General features: G+C 40.7%; 1 long non-coding RNA gene across 2 annotated transcripts; it reads right to left on the bottom strand.

Moving 5' to 3' along the window:
• Positions 1 to 4,476: 4,476 nt before the first annotated feature.
• LOC117832639 lies at positions 4,477 to 19,358 on the bottom strand. Of its 2 annotated transcripts, none has more exons than XR_004635215.1 (2): positions 19,309 to 19,339; positions 4,477 to 4,622 (listed from the first exon to the last, which is right to left on the bottom strand). It is a non-coding gene; the product is annotated as an uncharacterized LOC117832639 (long non-coding RNA). The 2 variants fall into 2 exon arrangements; XR_004635214.1 differs by lacking the exon at positions 4,477 to 4,622 and adding an exon at positions 7,270 to 7,358 and having other exon boundaries at positions 19,309 to 19,358.

The following is a 19,358-nucleotide window of genomic DNA, read 5'->3' as shown; positions in this document are numbered from 1 at the left end:
CCCGTGTTACAGATCGTGTCTCTCTGTGTTGTCTCGTCACTTTTCAGATCTGCTGCAGATAAATGTCGTTTCTCTGAGGGGAAATCTAGATTGATGGATGGTCTGCTGTGTTGTGACACAGCAATTTGGCCTGGACCGGAGCACTGTCGCCGTGGTCCACTGATCAAAGGGGTCGTGGGGGGTCAGCAGGACAGTTCACAGTCTTCACACCGAAAACCAGCCCCTACTTCAAGACCCCGCACATTTCTCCAGCCCCGTCTCCTGCTGGGTGAACTCTGGAGGCCTGACTGTTGGCTGCAGACAAACCAAGTCAGCAAACACCTTAAACCCCACTGGGTTGCATTCATAACCAGTGAATACACATTTACTACATGGTTCATAAACTACTTAAAGAGATAGGTTAACTCCTGCTGTGGGATCCAAGAAGTGGAGGCAGAATATGAAATGATAACGGGGAAAGAAATATCAAGTATTCAGATTTTGAAGGTCTTTCTGCACATTTTCTAAAAGCCTTATTATGTTGTAGTACCACCAGAAACCATGGGGGGCAGTGTTGAGCAGCGTTGCCAGCAGATCAAGCTTAACATAACAAAACATAGTGGGACTTTTTGAGGTTTTTGAAGGGAGGCAGAATTTTCCTTAACCCTGAATTTACAACCTGAATAATCACTGCAATGAACTGGACAACCATCAAACTGCCACTGTGTGCTGTTATTGATATTTCCCCCTGTCAAAACTACTGATACAGTTCGTTTTCATGTTACTAAGGTCCCCACAGCTCATCATTAACTCGTCATATTCAGGGCCCAGGGCCAGCACGAGTCCTTCTCCACTGTGAAAATTCAACATTTTGTCCCAGACTATGAAGTGATTCTCTGTGAGATAGAGACAAGGAGGAGATCAGTGGTCTGCTGAAACCAGGGTTGAAAGCAAACAGCCTTCTGCCAGTGTGATATATGTCTAAGCCCACTGGGTGCAGAGCAGAGACACCCAGCTTAAGATCTTTAACTCGTCTCAGAGACCAGGATGGTCAAACCCCGTCGACTCTGTGACTCTGTGAGCTGCAGCTTTATTAAAGGAAAACAGAAGCTGGGAGTAAATGCCCATATGAAGGCAGAAACCGGAGCATTGTCTGTTTTAAAATCTCTTATTTCATTACATTTATCTCATCCTCAGAGACAAATGCACTCACTCGCTATAAAAAGCTCTAAGGGTTAAATTATGTAACATCCACTGAGAACTGTATCATAAAAAACCTGCAGGTAAAGCCTCTGAAGGGAACTATCTTTAGAAGAGACAAGGTAAAAGAGCCGGTTAATCAAATGCAGGTGGATGTTTTTGTGAATGGACGATCACAGCTGTGGTTTGGCTCAACAAATCCAATACTGGAATAGAACCAGGCGATAAATGTTAACATATCTATCCTGGATTTTTACAATTTTTAAGTTGAGAATTTAGAGAAATTTCAGAAGTTTAGTGGATGTACAAAAACAGCTTTTATGTCATATAGGTCACTGATAGTGTTTCACTTTCCACACAATCAAAAAAAACAATATCTTTTTTTTGGTCATAACTAGGGCTGGGTGATAATTCAATAATGATAATTATCATGATATAATTTTTCTAAGTATAAATAAAACAAATGTTCATTAAAATTCAATATAGATAAATTTGTAATTTCACCCCCCAGCAACTGGAAAGGGAGGGGGCTTAAATACTAGTTGCCACCCAACATTAGTCAGAAGAAGATGATGGCATTGAACAGCCAATCATGTCGCAGGGTGAGAGGTAGTCGGGGCTTAATGATCTTTGGAGCAGAATGTAATCACATCTGAAACGGACCAACAATTTGCCTTTAAATTTAAATGAAATAAATATTTGATATTTATCATGAGAATTATCGATATTGACTTATATGAAATATTTTTTCATGATAATATAATTTTCAATATTGCCCAGCTTTAGTCATAATCATTGCTTTTGTATAGAACAGACACCATTGGACGAATAGGTTTGAAACTTATGGCTATAAATAGGGCTGGGCGATAATTCCATAACGATAATTATCCTGATAGAATTTTGATGTAACTAAACCTGTAATTACACCCCCAAAACAACTGGAAAGGGAGGGGGCGCTAATGTGTCTTAAACACTACGCGCCACCCAACATTAGCCAGAAGAAGAAGACAGTGTTGAACAGCCAATCATGTCAAAGGGTGAGAGGTAGGCGGAGCTTAAAGACCTTTGGAGCAGAATGTAAACACATCTTAAATCGGACCAACAATTTGCCTTTAAATTGTAATGAAATAATTATTTGATATTTATCGTGATAATTATCGATATCAACTGATATGAAATATTTTTTCATGATAATATAATTTTCAATATTGCCCAGCTTTAGTCATAATCATTGCTTTTGTATAGAACAGACACCATTGGCCGAATAGGTGTGAAACTTATGGCTATAAGTAGGGCTGGGTGATAATTCCATAACAATAATTATCCAGATTGAATTTTGATGTAACTAAACCTGTAATTACACCCCCAGCAACTGGAAAGGGAGGGGGCGCTAATGTGTCTTAAACACTAGTTGCCACCCAACATTAGTCAGAAGAAGATGATGGCATTGAACAGCCAATCATGTCGCATTGTGAGAGGTAGGCGGAGCTTAAAGACCTTCGGAGCGGAATGTAAACGCAGCTGAAACCGACCAACAAACAGGTTTGAAACTTATGGCTATAAGTAGGGCTGGGCGATAATTCGATAAGGTTAATTATTATAAAATCACTATCATCTCTCTCTCTCTCTCTCTCTCTCTCTCTCTCTCTCTCTCTCTCTCTCTCTCTCTCTCTCTCTCTCTCTCTCTCTCTCTCTTCCTCTATCCCTCTAGCCAACACAGTCTCAGCAGATGTGTGTCTAACATGAGTCTGGTCCTGCTGGAGGTTTCTGCCTGTTAAAGGAAGTTTGTCCTTGCCACTGTAACTTGCTAAATGCTGCAAAGTGCTCTGCTCATCAGAGTCCTGCAAGATGGGACTGGATCTTATCCTGTCTTGATGTTAGGTCTTTGTTAATAATTGAACATAGAGTACGGTCTAGACCTGCTCTGTTTGGAAAGAGTCTTCAGATACAATTTGTTGTGATTTGGCGCTTTATAAATTAAGATTGATTGATTGAGTGAAATAACAAATCAACTTGGACATATATCAGCATGATGAGGACAAACCGAAATGACAGAAACCATGTTTGAGAATGAATTTCAGTTTTATAGTTCGGCCTCTGTTCCATCTGTTACCATAAGGAGGCGGGGTTTATGACCTATACCGCAGCCAGTCAACAGGGGGACCTCACAGTCAGTGAACACTCATGGCGTTCTTTATAAAATCCCTATCATCCATCTCTCTCTCTTATTCTCCTCTATCCCTCTTTCCAACTCCAACACGGTCTCAGCAGATGTGTGTCTAACATGAGTCTGGTCCTGCTGGAGGTTTCTGCCTGTTAAAGGAAGGTTGTCCTTGTCACTGTAACTTGCTAAATACTGCAAGGTTTAATGCTCATGGTGGATTAAGATGAGATCAGACTGAGTCCTACCCTGTCTTGATGTTGGGCCTCTGTTAATAATAGAACACAGAGTGGTCTAGACCTGCTCTGTTTGTAAAAGTGTCTTCAGATAATGTTTGTGATTTGGCGCTATACAAATAAAGATTGATTGAAAATGCATTCTGCAGTCATAACAGAGAAATGTATTATTAAGACACAAAAATGCAGAATCAAGGGTCAATAAAGTCAAATGCTTCTGCAAGTTTTGGTATATATTTTATCCATTAACTGTACCACTTCAGGACACAGTGTTTAAAAAAATATTAAATTGAATTCTACTGACTTTGTATGTTTTTAGAAGAGACACTGTCTCACAAAAAGAGGCTCATTTTGATGTCAGAAAAATGGACATCATATTGAGTTGATGCAGTTTTAATATCCTCCAGTCGGTCTGAGTAAATTGATGGAGTAACTGCAGTTTAAATAGACTGGAACGATGATGTGACCGTATGATAAATATGACATCAATCCATCATCATCGGCTCCATCTGTTTTTACACTCAGCTCCTCGGACTCGTCCTTTGGGGAGATGAATCGAAGCAACCGTCCGTGGATGGTTTGATGGATTTCCACGGCACAGCAGACGCTAAAGTATGACATACCTGAGTCTGACACACAGTCTAAAGGGTCAGCGGAGAAGATCTACAAAGAAAAGGGACCAGCTTGGACCACCCAGACCCCTTTGGAGGGCACTGCTAGTGTTTAAATAAATGTGTCATAATCTGATCTTGTTGGATGAGATGGTGAATGTAGATGAAGAACCATGAGACTGGAAAGAAAATTAGCATATAGAGTCAAATCTTACAAAAAGTTGATTTTTCATCAGGCACCTTTCAGAGCAAAGAGCCACAGAGTTGAGACTTTGTACAAACTCTTTCTAACTGTCCTTTATGTGCATATAGTTTTATTAAACCACAGTGACACTGTGCAAGGAGCAGAGCTGCAGCAGTACTTGAGGCTCTGCTCTGACAGTGAAGGATGTGCTGCCGGTTCTTCAGACTCTCTGAGGTCGGCGTCTCCAAAGGCTTAAGGAGCAGAAGAAACACACAGAGGGTCAGACTAAACAAAGCCCCGTCCACCCCGGCCTCTCTCAGGACTACAAAGGGGGAAATCTGCTCTTCTCAATCCATGCCTGAGTCCAGATCAGCGCTGGGACCAGGCGGCAGGTAAACCACTTAAAGGGTGCAGATTAAACTGTAACACCTATAATCTGAGGCTGTAGATTCTTGAAGGACATAATGGACACCCTGTCACTTCAAAAGATGGGCTTATCCGTCGTATGAAGGCCTGATTCAAATGAACATCGCAGGTCCTGACAGGAAAAATATGTACTTATTATAGAGCTGGGCGATATTACAAAATATGATATCATGTTAAATATTGATAATTATCACGATAAATATCAAATCATTATTTCCTTTAAATTTAAAGGTGACATATTATGCAAAATCTTTGCAAGACTTTTTAATGGTTCTCTACCTGAAATGTGTGTCCCTGTCTACAAACCCCCCAAAAATGAAAAAAGTCCATTCTGCCCCTGTGCTGATTTCTCCACCTTTCTGTAAATGTGTGTGAAACCAGCCGTTTCAGACTTCCGTGTTTAGACTGTATAAAATACAACTCAACCCCTCCTCCTGTTTTTCATTCCCTGCACACACGTGTGCTAACAAGGAGCTTAGGAGGGAGGCATGCTAGTTGTAGGCTGTCTTAATAAACACAAAGGTCGGTTTGACTCCCCACGTCTGCAGATTTGAAGATCTAGTGGATGATTTTTATTTATCATGGATAAGTGCTAGCGCTAGTTAGCATAGCCACATAGCTACATGTTTGTAGCGGTGTACCAAGACACACGTTGACATACTGATAAATAAAACAAGAAACACTAAATCTGTGACCAATGGTTCAGAAAGGTCCTGCTGCAGGCGCCTCTCCATCAGGATCAGATTCTGGATCAGATTTAGAGGGTTGAGGTAACGCGGGTCTGTGAGCAGCCGTGTATATTCAGCCAACATGTAAACATCATAGACTGTAAATAAAAATGGACAGCGTTGCTCCGCCTCTTCCCGTTGTACGGTTCTGAAGCCAAAAAATCCTCCTCCTGGGCGCCGCCATTGTGCAGCCAGAGCCTGGGAAGCCACTGTAATAAGCTCCGCCCTACAGTGTGACGTCACAAGACGCTGTGTGTCCTTTGAAGTTTCACTCCACGGCGGCTGTGAATTAAAGCAAACCAGGAAGTAAAACCCCGTTTTTTAAACTCTAATAACCAACGAAGAAGAAACTTTTCAGAAAAAAGAGGCCTTGGACACAATACACTGAAATACTAACTACATATCACCACAGCATACGGATGTGAGAAGCATTCGTACGACGTGTATTTCTTTTTTAAAGTTTGACTGCTCCCCCATTCAAATGAATGGGGGAGACGGATTTTTTTACCTATACTGCAGCCAGCCACCAGGGGGCAGACACACTGCTGAAAGCCTCACCATCAGCCAACGGAACCTCTCCCATGGTAAACATTAGATCAACGTGCTGGACAGCCGAGGGGATATCCACTTCCTGAGGGGGCGTGGTCAGAGAGAAAACAGACCGTTCTGAGCAGGGCTGAAGAAGAGGGTTTTTCAGGCATGCCAAAATCTGATTTCTAAGTGGTTTTTTGAGCATAAACTTTAAAGACATGTTTTGGGGACCTCTTAGACCAATATATGTTGATGAAAAAAGCGTGATATGTCACCTTTAAAGGCAATTTTTAAAAAATGTAAAAATACATGCTACGCCATGTCACAGAAACACCGACATAAAGGTCAGCACAGACCCTGTCAGTGCCCGCTACTAGCAGCACCTGGTCCTGCTGCCACACAAACAGGCCGTCAAGGGGACAGGAAATGTCCATCCCTAATCAGAAGGAAATAAAACCCTCTTTTTAAATCAAAAAATGCTTTGTAGGCTTTGTCTGAGAAAAAAAACATTACATTTTTGCCAGGTAAGGATTTAAAATCACATTCTAAAAGAGTAAATTTGTTTGTTCAGACTTGTTTTTCCACTCAGTTGCCTCTCTTGGCTTCCATACCTCCATTCTCTTACTGCTAAAGACATTAAATGATACTCTGCCCTCAGTTTACATCTCTTTCAGAGACAATTTGCTCGTCTGAGAGCCAGAAAGGAATCAATAACTCAAAATTAATAGGGTGAAGAAATATGCATTTGCAGATAACAGTGCTGCTTTTGATTTATGATACAGCATGCAACAGTGAACCTGGAAGAGGCTGATGTTATCACACTTCAAAAAAACAGAAGACCTTATCCCAAGAAATTTCCTTTTTTACAAGCTCAGGTTTTAGATTAACTCATCCCCATCCTCTTATGAAGAGTGATACTCAAAGTTCAAGCAGTATTCACACAGTTCAGCCCGATCCTGAGAGTGTGTATTTGTGTGTGTGTGTGTGTGTGTGTGTAAAACAAACTACAACACGAGGAAACAGCCCACATAGGAACCACGGCACCAGACTCATCCAGACAGGCTCAGATTTCCATCAGTGTTTGAGAGGGGCGGCTTAATAACCGTAGAATTGAACTAATTACAATCACTAAGTTCACAGCAACACAAAAGCCTGAGAGTCTGGACCTCAGCCTATCTCCTGAATCTGAAAACACACTGACAAAATAAGCAGATTTAATTGAGGTAGATTGTTTCATTTATTTACACAGCTTCCCTTTGTTAACTTTGCTTTTGTGAGTAGATGTAGACGCCTGTGGTGAATCTGAAACCAAAGAGAAATCATTAAGAAAAAGGAAAGAGTGCAGAGTCGTCAGTCAGTCAGGAAAAAAGTACAAACGCAGAGTTTCTGTTTCCATGGCTGCAGCCGTTCAACACTTTGGATTCTTGCCGCTGTGTGTGGATTCAAGGGCAAAGCCGTAATGAGCAGTGGCATTAATGATGCTGCAAGATGTGCTCCAGCCAGAGCCCATATTACTGCAGTTCTACCTGGGTTTGTACGGGAGCAGTTCTGCAGGCTCCGGTCCCAAAGAGGTAACAAGAAGCAGGGTTTATTCCCAGCTATGACTACAGAGCAGGGAGAGGACGGACATGCAGTCTTTGCTGCTATTGAAGACAAATCAAGTCAGAGGAGGTAGAAGAAACTCTGACTTTTATTTTTTCCATAAACCAAAAAATGAGCTCAGTAGTTCCCAAGAACCAAAATAAATGAAGCTGGCGGCGAAATTATGACATTTCACTTTTCTATTTGATGAATAAAGTTGAATCGGTACTTGTCTGAAGACAGGTTTGTCAGTTGAGTCAGATGTTCTTCTAAATACTAAGGGTTAGGGTTTAATGCGTGTATGGTTTAATGATGGCATGATGTGTGTGTGTGTGTGTGTGTGTGTGTGTGTGTGTGTGTGTGTGTGTGTGTGTGTGTGAATGTGTATTTATTCATTATCTGTTTATTATCTATCTTTATATATATGATTGAGCCCAGTTGAGTGCACCTTAATTTCATTGTATGTTTTGTACAATGACAACAAAGAATCTAGAACTAACTGCAATTATTGGAGATACACATTGTGGGATATATCAGAAATGTCCTGAATTTTTAAAACTCATTTTGGCCAATAATCAATCAATCAATCAATCAATCAATCTTTATTTGTATAGCGCCAAATCACAACAAACATAGGAGGTCTAGACCACTCTATGTCAAATTATGAACAGAGACCCAACACCAAGACAGGGCAAGACTCAGTCTGACCCCACCTTAATCCATCATGAGCATTGCACATCGCAGTATTTAGCTAGTTACAGTGGAGAGGAAAAACTTCCTTTTAACAGGCAGAAACCTCAGGCAGAACCAGACTCATGTTAGACAGCCATCATGCCTTGACAGAGTTGGGTCTGGAAAGACAGATAGAGGGGAGTAAGAGAGAGAGGTGATAGTGATGAGACGAGTAGTAGAAGCTGTTGCCGCTGGAGTCCAGCACGTCCGCTGCAGGAGGACATCTACGGCAGCTCAGAGGAATCTACGAGACAAGGGAGCTCAGGGACTCCAGAAAGGTCTATGGTTAGTAACTTTAATGGGACAGGCAGAGTTAAAGTAAGTGATGAGGGAGTTGGGGGGAAGGGGGTGAGCTAGGATCCCAGTGTGTCAGTGCGCCAGTTCCCCCGGGAGTCTAAGCCTATAGCAGCATGACAAAAGCTGGTCCAAGCCTGATCCAGCTCTAACTATAAGCTTTATCAAAAAGGAAAGTTTGAAGCCTACTCTTAAAAGTGGAGAGGGTGTCTGCCTCCCGGACCCTGACTGGTAGATGATTCCAAAGGAGAGGGGTCTGATAACTGAAGGTTCTACCTCCCATACTACTTTTAGAGATTTTAGGTATAACTAGCAAGCCTGCATGTTGGGAGCGTAGAGTTCTAGAGGGGTAACAGGGCACTTCGAGCTCTTTAAGATATGAGGGTGCCTGATTTTTAAGGGCTTTGTAGGTTAAAAGAAGGATTTTAAATTCTAGTCTATATTTTATTGGGAGCCAGTGAAGAGAAGCTAACACTGGAGAGATGTGCTCCCTCTTCCTAGTTCTAGTCAATACTCGAGCTGCGGCGTTTTGAACTAGCTGAAGAGTCTTTAGAGACTTATTGGGGGAGCCTGATGAGAGGGAGTTACAGTAATCTAACCTGGAGGTAACAAATGCATGGACTAGTTTTTCTGCGTCGCTCTGAGATAGGAAGTGTCTTAACCGTAAAACTGAAATCCATTAAAAACAAAACAAGCATTTTAAATCAGTATGGTAATGTAGAGTCTCCTAAGAGCCTGATTGTAAAGTTTACAGCCTAAATATCTATACAAATAAAGATTGATTGATTGATTGATTGATTGCTTGATTGATTGATTGCTTGATTGATTGATTGATAAATATCTCAATGTTTGCATCCAAAGTAATCTGTTTTAAATTGTTGGCGAAAAACTACTTTCTTGCTCCTCTGATTCATGAATCATATTTTGGACTCTTCATGTGCAGCAGTCGACCGAGCGGTGTGTTAAAGCTTTTCATTCCCCAATTCAAAAAAGGGGAGATTTCAACACTTCTTGCAGCAGCACATGAATTATACCTATTACCAGTGATTTGATGCAGCAGAGTGAACAAAAGCAGAGTGATAATAACAGTAATATTGTCACAGCCATTGTGTGTCCTCCCCCGACTCCTCTTTGTTTGTGAAAGTGGACAGAATGAGGGTGATGGCCTTTGTAATGGGAATCAGTAAATCAGTCTGCAGGGCCACAATGAGACATCTCATTTGAGGTATTTGTGTATTTTGGGTTTATTGGTCCCAAACTGCCCCCTATCCATCTCTGACCAACACTTTTTTTTTTCTCTCTTTACTGGGGGATACACTGTTGGGAAGTTTATAGAAGAGCACTTAAGTTCACAGACGGGTTTACTGCTGGCTCCGTGCGCTCGGTGTGAAATAACAAACAATTCTCTTAAAACTGTTTCACTGCTCAGTAGAAAGTGTGGGGTTACTGAAACACAAATAAGAGAGGAGACACGCAGATTCATATCTTAAAACAACACTGTGTTTTTCTTCCTCGGTGTCGACACGTACCGTAGCACCGTGTCATTCTTGGTTAATTTGATAATTATGGTTTAAACTGAAGCGTGCAGAAAACCACAGTCTGACGTTTGTCCTCGGGCAGAATGAGACATTTAAAGAAAATAAGGTGTGAAAATTACACACTAGTTGAGATGTGGAACTAAAAAGAACACATGCATATGACGTCTTGAAATGATGGCCCTTCAGTGAACTGATGTTTTCAGTTTGACATGATGCTGATTTTTTCATTTCTGTCCATCAGATATTAATCATTTTAATTAACCAAATGGAGTGAGGATGACCAAACTAGCCAGTGGTTGAAGCTGAGTAACAAAAATCTTAAAATAAAGAATATTGATGCAGGTAATCTGTCATAGAGCGTCCTCTTTAAGCTACTTTCCATATTTGGTTTTAAAGCTTCACAGCTTGGTGAAAGAAATAAAGAATTCCAACTTATTACCTTCAGTCTTTAATCTATTTTTTCTCCATTGCTTTTAATCCCTGCATTTTTGAAAGCATGTTTCCTAGCTTACATCTCATAATTTCAGCAATTTGAGCTCGGCCATGTTTTGTTTTGAGACACAGAAAGAGCAATGAAGCTAATAAGGCAACATCACTGCTGCTACATGAGCGGTTTGTGCTAACATATGCACATCTCTTCTATATTCCTTTAATAGGAAGGCACAGAGCATATATATTCTTAAAAGCAAACTCAAGACTGACCTTTTTAGTCTCGCTTTTAACTGAGTTTTATTCATACAACAGTTTTATTTAACCTTACTTTATTTATTTGTTTATTATCCAGTTCAAATTTTAGTCACTTTTTATTTATTTAATTTAATGTATTAATTCATTTATTTATTTATTTTAAGTATAGCATCTTATTTTCTTTTAATGGTTTAATATTTTTGTGTTTGATTATCTTAGAAATGCATTTTATTTTGGCGAGTTTAATTTCCTGTGTTGAGTTTTGACATGTTTTTTTTTCCTCGCGAAGATATCATGGGAGCGTTTCCTCAGTTCGTTCAGCAACTTCTTTTTTTATTTTTTTATTTTTTAATTTATTTCATTTTCATTATTATTATTGTTGCAGCATATATTGTGTTCTTCACTTTAGGATTGTGGGGTGGGTTTGGAGTCGGGGCTGGGGTTGGGATTATAATGGGTGGTCTTTATTTTTATATCTTTTGTTTTTGAATATATTCCATTTGAAGTTGTTTTTTCATGTACAGCACTTTTTGTCACAATGTCATTGTATGAAAAGCACTTTTTAAATAAAATCTGATTGATTAATAAACATCTACTGCAACTTTTATACTAACTGAAAATTGTACTATCATAATCTACTTTGTATCTTTCATATCACAGCTGTAAGATCACAAGTTATTCATATTTTTATCATAGGCCTGGAATGACTGTAAAATGTTGTGTTGGATCTCTAGTGCAGCCACCCAACATTAGCTGGGGCAGCAGCTCCAGTTACTGCCATAGCGCTGTAATGCTTAACTATCCATATACTGTATAAACAAACACAGAAGACTGTTAAGGCTGTGCCATATCATATCATCTGCAATAATACATTTTCCTCAAACTAATAAACCTAAATAAATCAAATAAAGGTGTTTTCCTGTTTGTTAACAGAACAAACAGCAGGTTAGAATTTTGAAATATTCATCTTTAAAATGTATCATAATAGTTGAAAATTAAAAGCCTTGTTTATTATAATAATTTCATATAATTTTGAGGCCATATCGCCCACCCCTAATGACCCATGGCATCTTGTAGCTCAGCACATTTTGAAACTATTTTGATCTTGACAATTGAAGTCAAGTTGTCTGCAGTGTGTGGACGTTAACCTGCAGGGAGGACTGAAGGCTGGTGGTGCTAGCTCTGCTAACCTTTGCCACACTCAAACCAATTTGACAGAGTTTACCTGTTGGAGTTTTCTGATTGAAATATTAATCTTTAAAATGTATCATAATAATTGAGCATTAAAAGCCTTGTTTTTTACAGTACTATATTGGTTTAAAAAATTGACTTGTAACCAGTGATTATATCATTTTGAGGCCATATCGCCCACCTCTAATGACATCTTGTATCTCAGCACAGTTTGACTCTATTTTGATCTTGACAATTGAAGTCAAGTTGTCTGCAGTGTGTGGATGTTAACCAGCAGGTAGGACTAAAGGCTGGTGGTGCTAGCTCTGCTAACCTTCGCCACACTTAAACCAATTTGACATTATTTCCCTGCAGGAGTTTTTCTGATTGAAATATTAATCTTTTAAATGTATCATAATAATTGAGCATTAACAGCCTTGTTTATTACACTACGATATTGGTTAAAAAATTGACTTGTAACCAGTGATTATATCATTTTGAGGCCATATCGCCCACCCCTAAAGAAATCTTGTATCTCAGCACAGTTTGACTCTATTTTGATCTTGACAATGGAAGTCTAGTTGTATGCAGTGTGTGGACGATAACCTGCAGGTAGGACTAAAGGCTGGTGGTGCTAGCTCTGCTAACCTTCGCCACACTTAAACCAATTTGACATTATTTCCCTGTAGGAGTTTTCTGATTGAAATATTAATCTTTAAAATGTATCATAATAGTTGAGCATTAAAAGCCTTGATTATTACACTATGATATTGACCAAAAAAATTGACTTGTAACCGGTGATTATATCATTTTGAGGCCATATCGCCCACCTCTAATGACATCTTGTAGCTCAGCACAGTTTGACTCTATTTTGATCTTGACAATGGAAGTCAAGTTGTCTGCAGTGTGTGGACGTTAACCTGCAGGGAGGACTGAAGGCTGGTGGTGCTAGCTCTGCTAACCTTCGCCACACTCAAACCAATTTTACAGAGTTTACCTGTAGGAGTTTTCTGATTGAAATATTAATCTTTAAAATGTATCATAATAATTGAGCATTAACAGCCTTGTTTATTACACTATGATATTGACTTAAAAAAATGACTTGTAACAGGTAATTAATACCATTTTGAGGCCAAATCGCCCACCTCTAATGACATCTTGTATCTCAGCACAGTTTGACTCTATTTTGATCTTGACAATGGAAGTCTAGTTGTATGCAGTGTGTGGACGATAACCTGCAGGGAGGACTGAAGGCTGGTGGTGCTAGCTCTGCTAACCTTTGCCCGATCTACAAACCAATTTGACATTATTTCCCTGCAGGAGTTTTTGTGATTGAAATATTAATCTTTAAAATGTATCATAATAATTGAGCATTAAAAGCCTTGTTTATTACACCATGTCACCCCTAGTGACCGATTGAAGTCAAGTTGCCTGCAGTTTGTGGACGTTAACCTGCAGGTAGGACTGAAGGCTGGTGGTGCTAGCTCTGCTATTGTTCGCCACACTCTACAAACCAATTTGACAGAGTTAACCTGCAGACTCTGTGATCATGTGTTTAGTCATGTTCCAAAAATGATGCTCAAATTGGACTTTTCTGAGTTTTTCTAATCTTAAATTAGTCTGAATTTAAATTTCTATTCCAACAACCAGGAAATTAGTCCCTTTCATTTATCCGTATTAGTTTCAGACCTCACTCCATATTTAGTCATTTATGTTCAATCTGCGTTTAACAAATTCCCCCATGTGGGAATAATAAAGTTGATTAAATGAACAACTGTTAACACTGTTCTTGTGATGCCTAACTGTATGTTGAGAGCTCTGAAATCACTTATGAATAAGAATTGAGCTCCAACGCTGAACCTGCCAACTGTATTGTTAAAGGCTTTTTACAGCCGTCCTGAGAACCATGAGATATACGTTCCCCTGTCAGAGGTCGGACATTAGTTTCATTTTTCAAAGAGAAAAACTTCACCTTGTTTCCCTGCTGCTCTTGTATTTCTCTGCCGTGTCTTCTGAGGTTTTACTTTGATTTAGTGTAATCCAAATAATCACAGAAGGTAAAGCTTTGGTCCAAGAAAAGCACTTGGATGGTGCCAGTGAAAATCATCGCTATTTATCATTCCTCGGTAAACATGTCTCTGCATTACATGCATTTTTAACCGACACTCTTATTTTCTGGATGCTTTACACCCTCTGTCGTTTAAATAAGACATTTAGCGAATCAGCACGTACTTTGGTTTTATGATTATGGGTGAGAGAGAGAGAGAGAGAGAAAGGAGTGGGAGGGGAGGGGTAGTAACATAATTTGAGGTTGGTGGACGTTTTTATTTAGTCTGTGATGAATCAGCTCAGGAGCCAATCGTAAATCACACCGAGCGTGGAGAAATTAGACTCATATTTTTGAGATAGTGTTTAAAAAAAAAAGTTGCAGGGTGAGTTCCTCCTCTGAGCAGGAAATGGTATTGGCTCATGAAGGATGAGAAGAGGGACTGTCCTCTTGAGTGCAAACTGCAAAGAATCTGATGAAGCTGGGAGAAAAAAAGCACAGTCCTCCTCCTCTCTGTATCCAGAAAGAAACGCTTCACCTCCTCTGTGTTCAGCCGTTCATGCTGCTTTGTCTCAAGCTGCTTGGCTGACTGCGGGTCTGGCCTGCTGATTGCAGTGATAGACACGGAGGAATCTGGCGCTGGCTGCCAGAAACCACAGAAGAAAAAAAAAAGGAGGAGAGGACCCTCTCAGTCAGTCTGCCGTCAGTCTGAGGTAAACATGAGTCGTCCCTCTTTGGTATGCAGGGCTTATGCCGGAGCTGCGTCTCAGAGGAGGTGCCAGCCTGTTGTGCGCTCCGGTTAAAAATCACAATTATTTTTAATGAATGCACGAAAAAGACTCTCAGGAAAACAAATAGCTTGCATTAAGCAGGCGGTAAGTGTTTCTGTTATGCAACCCGATCTATACAAGCACAGACAGGCTGCAGAGTTCAGCTTTATAAATACAGAAGTGTGTTCAGTGGAAGTGTACTGTACGGGAGGAGTTGTCCAAATTGCTGTGCCTCCTGTTATTTTTTTTTGGGAAGCACTTTCAGACTTTGTTGTAGTGCTTGTTTTTCAAAAGCATCACTCAAACACTAAGTGACCACTTTAACAAGAGAGAGAGCGATACAGGGATGGTGCAGCAAAAATAAGAAGCCTGTTTTCAGTTCTGTGAAACACACACACTAACTGAATGACACAAGAATGACAAAAAACCAAGGATGCTTAAAGCTGGGGTTGGTAATCAGATTTAGATACACTTTTTGTCATACTGGTTAAAATGATCTTTATGTCCTGATGGCAATCAATACATGATGTGTTCCTAAAAAAGAGTGAAAAAAAATCGGCTATCTACAGCCAGAGTAAACCTGGGAAAACACCAACCAATCACCGTTTTTTGGCTCCCCAAATTTTAAACCAATCAAATCCCGTCCAGCCGTTCTGCCCGCCTCCTGCTCGTACATTTCCCCGGCGTGCACTCCTCCGAGTCCCCGTCTCCTGCCTCTACTTCCCCTGACTCTATTTACTGCCCCTCTCGCTCGTCCTCGGGCCTGTCCCCTCTGACCTGATGAGGTGCTTTGCTCAGGACTGTAGTCCGGATCAGAGTCTAAAACGCTCTCACCAACAAGCAGAATAATTAATGACGTTCAGTAAGTCCTACAGAAAATGTAGATGTATTGTAGCGTCCGTCCGGACGCTGTAGTGATGACGAGCCGATTGGTGAACACGTTGATCTTTAATAACCGGTCACTGTCGGCCGTGATCACGGCAACCAACAAAGCAACAATCAAAGTTTGAATGAATGAAGAACTTCTCCTCTTGTCTCTCCTCTCTCCCACTCACACACTCTACACCTCTCCTGATGCCTTCACTGACTGTCAACACTGTAGGAATTAAGAACATCTACACTGAACACGTTTAACAAACAGTAGAGTTGTTACAGTGTTATATATGTGTTATAACTTTTCTCCTGATATCTTGTCACTGATACAACTGGATAATGCTAGCATGATAGTTGTGAGTGCTAACAGCAGCTATGTTTGTTTGTGTTTTTAACTTTCACTATGATAATGTTTTGGTGAGGACCGGTTTTGAATCAGTCACCATCATATGGTCGAGAATCAGCGGCGCTCGTGCATGTGAGCGGGGGGGCGTCGTTTTGGAGGAGCTCTGAGGGGAGGAGGGGAGGGGTTAGACGTAGTCATGAGGAAAAGCTACATTCAAATTCATGCTAGTTTTCCGAGACTACCAACCCTAGCTTTAATACAGATTTTTTGAGCTGATAACCAATAAACTGCTCCTAATAAGTGATAATATAACCACTATTCTTTTACATTTCTCTCTGTGTGTGATTAATGAACACCTGAAGGTAAACATGCACAAACATCAAACTCTTTTGTAGAGCTGGGCGATACTGAAAAAGATGTTATCACGCTACAATTTGTCTTATCAATCGATATTGATAGTTATTCCGGAGACCCTGCGTGTAACCATAGTAACACTGTTTACATACGAGATCAGCTGTTAGCAGCCCGTAGCATGTCGATGCTAAACGATGCTAGGCACGATGTTCCCTATGAGCTGAGGAGAAGGAGGCAAGGACGACGTGCTGGTACTGAGGTGCAAGCTAAGAACAGGCGACATCGACCTGTCCTTCCACCCACCGTCATGGGGAATGTAAGATCTATCTATGATAAGGTGGACGAGCTAACCCAGCACCAGAGTAGCATCATGCTAACAAAGCTAACATGAACGCTACATATGAAGGATTTCACCTGCTGTGGGCGGACAGGATACAGGAGAGCAAGACTGAACAAACTGGTGAAGAAGGCCAGCTCAGTCCTGGACCGTGTGGAGGAGGTGGCTGACAGGAGGATTATAACCAAGCTGTCGTCTCTGATAGACATTTCTTTTCTATATATATTCTTGTTGAAATTCTTGTACTGTACACCTTTTTGTTTGCTGCTGTAACTCCATGAATTTCCCTGTTGTGAGACGAATAAAGGAGTATCTTATCTTATCTTATCTTATAAATATCAAATCTTTATTTCATTTAAATCTGTTTGTTAGCTTGTATCTGGATTTAGTTCTCTGATAGGCTTCTTGAATCTCTCATTTCATACAGTGCTAACAAGAAGCAGGTCTTTATATTTAAATTTACCACAAAGATATATCACATTTTTTTACTGTGTGTCAGTTTAGTATGAATGAGCTAGTGTGAGGTAAAGAGGCGGGCTTTGAGCCCAGAGGTTGCCGCTTGATTCAGACTAAAAGTTCCTCACTGTAGCTTTAAAGGTGACATATTATGCTCTTGTCTAAGAGGTCGCCAAGACATGTCTTTAAAGTTTGTTGCTCAAAAAAACCCACTTTGAAATCAGATTTTGGTCTGCCTTTAAAATCCTCTTTTTCAGCCCTGCTCAGAACAGGCTGTTTTCTGTGTCTGTGCCTTTAAGTGAGAATGAGCTCTCTGACCACGCCCCCTCAGGAAGTGGATGTGGCCTCGGCTCTCCGGCACGTTGATCTAATGTTTACATGTTGGCTGCTCACAGACTTGCATTTCCTCAACCCTCTGAATCTGATCCAGAATCTGATCCTGACAGAGAGGCGCCTGCAGCAGGACCTTTCTGAACCATTGGTCACAGATTTAGTGTTTCTTGTTGTTTTATTTATCAGCATGTCGACGTGTGTCTTGGTACACAGCGACAAACACGTAGCTATGTGGCTATGCTAACTAGCGCTAGCACTTTTCCATGATAGATAAAAACCATCCACTAGATCTTCAAATCTGCAGACGTGGGGAGTAAAACCGACCTCTGTGTTTCTTAAGACAGCCTACAACTAGCATGCCTCCCTCCTAAGCTCCTTGTTAGCACACATGTGTGCAGGGAATGAAAAACGTAGGAGGGGTTGAGTTGTATTGTATACAGTCTATGGGCTGAACAAGCTCCGAGCTCTGACTTCCTGTTACAGACCGGATGGCGTTGTGACGTATGAAAAACACTGAAAACTGAAACGGCTGGTTTCAGCACACATTTACAGAAAGGTGGAGAAATCAGAACAGGGGCAGAATGGATTCTTTTCATTTTCAGGGGGTTTGTAGACAGGGACACATATTTCAGGTAGAGAACCATTAAAAAGTCCATTTTGCATGATGTGTCACCTTTAAAAGGAAGTTGGTGTGAAGCTATAAAAGGCTTCTTATTTGTAAAGCAGATTGTACTCAGAGAGTCAGTTGAGGAGGATTTATTAGGACTATAAACGGCAAAGATTTAGTGTCATAGGCCAGCCCTAAAGTTTCAAGACCATAGACAAGTCAAAGAACTTCAAAATGAATGACGGTTATGAGAAATTCAATGAGTCCTGCGTTCTTGAGTGTTCTAGTTTGTCTTTTATTGATAACCTGCTATAAAGACCTGTTGAAAGATTCTAACAGTGGTCTTATCTACTTGGATTTAATGCACAACTTAGTTTCCCAGCATCTTTTACCACTTTGTATCATTAGACAAGCTTAATGATTAGCTGAAGAATGTCAGGCTTTAATGTTAACTGATGTGATCTTAAATAACTGGATCTATTTCATTAAAGTCATCATCTGATTTTTAAGGAGGAACAGCAGCAGCAGTGACAAAAACCCGACGTAAGATCCTCCTTTAATGCGTCGTTTCATCCTCTGGAATGTCTCGGGTGAATAATACTCCGTCCTGGAGTGTTTCCACTGCCAGTCGCTCACAAATGGAAGACAAATATATTTCTTGGCCGGCCGCTGTGTTTGGGAGCGAGGTTCTTTTGATTGGTAATATACCGGGCTAATTAGCTTAAGAAAGTGATCTAGTTTTTCTGCTGGACTCCTGCTCCCTGCCCCCCCCCCCCCCCACCCTTCACGTCAGCTCAGATTTCCCAGGTGCCTCGCTGTCTGCCAGAGGTAACAAAATAATGACTCTGCTTGGAAACCTATTTTTCATTGTGTGTGTGTTTTTTTTTGTGATTTTCAATAGATTTGTGTTGGAGATATGAGTTCACTCATGGGACTCTCTGACCCCAAATACACTTTTTTTGTGTTGTCTTCTTTTTGTGCTCTCTGTAGTACAGGGGCGGATCCAGGTTATTTTAAGGTGGGGGGCACAGGGGGGGGTACAACAGTTCAATCAAGGGGGGGCCATCTGAAAACGACAGAAATGAGGGCAGCGCCGACTTCAACATTTTCGACCATTAAGTACTTACACTCAGTTGTCATAGATCAGGGGTGTCAAACATACGGCCCGCGGGCCAAA

This window comes from Notolabrus celidotus, chromosome 20 (assembly GCF_009762535.1).
Source record: "Notolabrus celidotus isolate fNotCel1 chromosome 20, fNotCel1.pri, whole genome shotgun sequence".
Taxonomy (NCBI): Eukaryota; Metazoa; Chordata; class Actinopteri; order Labriformes; family Labridae; genus Notolabrus; species Notolabrus celidotus.
Note: the sequence above shows the minus strand (reverse complement) of the source record. Positions and strands in the feature narration are given on the sequence as shown.